At 40.9% G+C, this 4,541-nt stretch overlaps 1 long non-coding RNA gene across 1 annotated transcript; it reads left to right on the forward strand.

The window, feature by feature from the left end:
• The first annotated feature begins 218 nt into the window (after positions 1 to 218).
• Positions 219 to 3,628, forward strand: LOC106821238. Its single transcript, XR_001395711.1, has 2 exons — positions 219 to 287; positions 771 to 3,628. It is a non-coding gene; the product is annotated as an uncharacterized LOC106821238 (long non-coding RNA).
• Positions 3,629 to 4,541: the final 913 nt, after the last annotated feature.

A 4,541-nucleotide genomic window follows, 5' to 3' on the forward strand; every position in this document is an offset into this window, starting at 1 on the left:
ACACACACACACACACACACACGCACACAACACACGCACACGTACACGTATGTGTGTATATATATGCTAACTTGCATGTGGCTTGATATTGTTTCCTACCTTTGCTCTTTATAGTGCCGCTTAGTAAATCTTATTAGCTAATTCTTTGCGTAGCGCTTTCACATTCTATTTGCATGACTGCTTTCGCTTATAGTTGCCTTTCTTATTTTTTTTTTTTAGGAAATTAGCAGTAATGCATCACAAATAGTCCAGAATGCCTCTGTACAAACAGTTCCATGGGTGCTTTGGTAAGTTTTGCATAAAAATTCTACTGCTCTGTTGCATTGCGGAAACAGACGTACAATTTTTGTGTGAAACGCAGTGGAGATGAAGCATTCAGATGAGCGTTCGTTTGTGTAACAGACAGTCGTAGCTGTGCTAGGTGACGCTGCACCACCCATTAAAATACAGAGGTCATTGTGGCTCGATGGTTAATGCACTGCATCGAAATGAATCGCATCCGTTGCATGCAGAAAGAACACATGATGCCTTGCTTTCTTTAGTTAACGAGCCTGCCTAAACCAGTACCAGTGATATTTAATTTCAGTTAAATTTCGATGAAACAATGTCACATACAGATGGAACGACAACTGACCTTCAGAAACGTGTTCTTTAACATGGATGCATGAGATACTCACTTGCGTAGATGGTAGTTCCCACACATTCGCAGCAATGTTTCGGCTCACTTCCTCTCCACGTCAGTTCTTCAATTCCTCGCCTTCCTGTTACAGCCACCAGCAGCAGGTGATGCTGAAGAAGGATCGGGAGGAGAAGCTGCGAGCGTTGGAGGACGCAGCGCGCGGGGTCCCGCCACACATCCACCTCGGCCGGAGCTTCGATCCAATGCGGAGGATGTCACCAGGTGACCGGCCACCCTCGATGTGGAACCCCAGGATGTAGCTCGCATCACGTGATGCGTTGTTCGCTTGAGAAGAATGTGAACGAGATGCGAGGATCAGACTGGGTGTGTGTGTGTGTGTGTGCGTGTGTGCCTACGTGGGTGCGTGCGTGCGTGTGTGTGTGTGTGCCTGCTGCACTGGTCTATCCAAGAAGGCAGTTTAAGGGCATGTAGATAATGTTATTGCAATGATACAATGAATGACTCTTATTCGGATTTCATTGTCATCCATGCATATAGGGGCACACTGTGACACTATCTATGTACATATATATATATATATTAAGACAATTTTCTCGTATATCAATTTTGTACAGTTTTGCACCTAAAAATATTTTGTGACAGATTTCATAATTTTTGTTTTGTTGCGATCACACACTGATTTCTATTGCCTTCTCAGTCTATGTCTTTCACGCGTTTAAGTGTCAGCGGATGTGACAATTATATGACAAACGTTTTTATTGTTGTGGAGCAATAGGTGACAACATGTTGCCTTGCACTCTTTAAATAGTGTTGTGGTATGAAATGAGTGCATGGCATTTAAGTGTAAATCTTCATCATGAATGTACTTGCTTAACACATATTTGCTGACATTTTCAACTCAGTGTTTGTGTAGGTGCGTCCAGATTGTAATATCTTTCATCAGCTAGTAACTGCTCAATGAGACAAACAACAGATGTCTAAGGCAGGTTTCTTACCAAAATGTGTCAATGTCTCTAAAGCTTGCTGGGTATATATTACGAAAGGAAATACCGAAGTTTAGTACTTACGCTCACCGATGTTGACATTAGAGTTCTAAATATTGGATTCCAGCATTATTTTCTATCAATAATTTTTAATAGTGAGGTTAAAGTGAAGTACCGCCTTCTCACTTGTCTGTGCAAGACATATTGCAGGATAAGCATTTGTGCAGAAATACGGAGCATATGCAAACATATATGTCAGAGTTATGTATCTTGTTGTTATTCTGCATAGATCTGCATAATTGTTAGCGCATTATCAGAATTAATCGCACTCGAATTTATCTCAGAAAACTAATGGCTTGCTGTACTTGTCACTGCAACGGTGTGACAATGGCTGAACCTGATTCCACTGAGAGAAAAGCTCTTTTATGGTTAGATTGTGGCGCGTATATTAGAGGGTGTTGATGGCGTACCCCGAATCTTAGTTCACACAGAATGTTTGGACTCTTTTCAATTTTCAGTGATTATATTTATTTGTTACTAAAATTTGTTGATTGATTAACCAAAGCATGCCGACAACCAAGATGTTTACGTATAAAAAGTTAAGCAAATCGAAATTCACGGTAAAGGAATAGGCAAGTGTATTTATGCTAACGTTAATTTCTAGAAGGCTATCCAGGATCAGGCCAGGCAAAAAATCTCAACTGACGGAAGAAAATTTTCCATTCTAACGTTGAAACACTTTGCAGTTTCTTACCTTACGCTATACCCTATTAGCTCCATTACATAGTGGAGGATGTACAAACTTCTCGAAATGCGTTGGAACGCGAGTAGCATCTGTAGCTGTCTTTCTCGAGCCTGTTCTCTCTATTTGTGCACACATAAATAAATACAAGGCTTGTTCTTTAGTTCTCATACGTGAACATCGAGATGCTAGTGTAAATAACGTGTGATATTGTATGTGATGTGACGGTCGCGAAACTGTAACGTATATAGGTCGAAAGAGGCGCCTTTCTAAAACGCGTGTGGATAGCATATTTTGTACGAGATGCACCGGTGTGTAGCTAGCTGCGTGTGAATGTTTGCACAAACACGGGCCCTTTCTCAAGATTCCACTTGTCGGTTCATTAAATATGTTGGAGGGGGAATTAGGCAAAACAGTCGCAAGCTGCACAACATCGTCTCGGCAAATGGTAAAATATGCACATGACAATAATGAGTTGCTTCAGAACGTGTAGGTGTATCATGGAGCGTGAAAGCTGGGGTTATAATGGATTAGTTAATACAATGACGCCCTTTGACAAGACTGAATATTTCGCCGTTGCCGGGTTCGGTATTGCGCACTGCAGCGTGTGATGGTGTGTCAGATGGCGATGTCCATCTCTTGCACGGCTGTATAGATGTGTTGCATATCTTTAGCAGCAGCGCCATCCGTGCTGTTTACTGTTTCGTGAGGTACATCGCTGTTAGGATACCGCCGCGATACGAGTGATAACTTGCGGGGTATCAGTTGACACGAAGTCGGTGTTTAAGCCACGAGCGAAGAAATACTCTTCATTGATATCATCAGGAATGGATAATAGAGATAATCTCTGCTATCCACTCCTGATATTATGAGCGTTGCCGACCCTCTAACGTTGAATCTTCCCCGGCCCCCCATACAGTCAACACCTTGCAATGTAACAGTGTAGTTTCTTCTTTTTTGTGGTCGTGTAAGTTGCACCATCCGATGTGTGTTGTTTTGCACGAATATGCGAATATATATATATATATACATATATATATATATATATAATACTAATATATATATATATATATAATACTATGCCCAAAGATGTATGAAATCGAACAGTGGTTTGTATAATATTAGTAGTTTTTAATGGAACTAGCTGGGCAATTTTATGCCCTAGCGACCATTTTCGCTTCTGCGTGTAACATATGCTCGTTGTTTTATGTGATAGAAATTGTGACATATTTCACATACAATAAATAAATGACGTCAAACATACTCCAGGCCGCCTTGTGTTGTTTCGATTCCCATCCGAATTTAGCTCCGCGTTATCTTCTTCTTCAAATGTTGTAATTCGAAGCCATCTGCGCACCCACTAGATGAACATCGGAGAGCACTTTTCCACAATACAAGGACGCCACCACGAGCCCATAAAACCACCTGTATGTTTAAAATCGCGATCTCTTGATAATCACTCGATTTGAATGTCACTAAGAATTGTTGAAATGCCTTATAACTTGATTGACATATACGTTTTTCTTTCCTTGCGTTTTTTAACGACAACGGTAGTTAGTTCGGTATTATTTTATAGGATAATAATATTATTTGTAATCAGTTGTAGCTATCGCTGGTGTTTTTATAACTTTATTAACTGTTTTGTTTGTTTTTGATGTTTCTGTCAACTCTACATTACTTGCGATCAATTCATAAACAGAGCTGTACGTCTGACCTATACCTGAGCGTTGTATAAGGGATAGTAAATAGTAACAGTGTGGGAGTGTATAATATAGACTATATACTAGAGAAAATGAGAGAGCGCGAGAGAGTGGAGGGCGAGCGAGCCGACAGAGAGGTGGGAAAGCGAGAGAGAACGACGAGCAAGAAGAGGGGAGAGAGAGAGAGAGAGAGATGAGAGAGAGAGAGAGGACATATCACGAGAGAGTGCGAGATGCGAGCAAGCGGCAGAGAAAGAGAGGGGGAGAAATAGATAAATAATAGTCCTCAAAGTCTTAGGGACGTTCCAACAGTATCGAATTCTTCCTCTTTCTATCCAAGATCGAACCTACTCGCTATCTCTCAATCGAACGCTGTCTATTTCTATTCGCCAAAATCTAACCCTCTATTTAGTTCTTCTGATTTTACTTCCCTCCAATCGTACTCTACTATACTTACTGTCTTTCCCCCAATCGAA

The sequence above is a fragment of the Priapulus caudatus genome, unplaced genomic scaffold (assembly GCF_000485595.1).
Source record: "Priapulus caudatus unplaced genomic scaffold, Priapulus_caudatus-5.0.1 Scaffold64, whole genome shotgun sequence".
In the NCBI taxonomy this organism is placed as follows: Eukaryota; Metazoa; Priapulida; class Priapulimorpha; order Priapulimorphida; family Priapulidae; genus Priapulus; species Priapulus caudatus.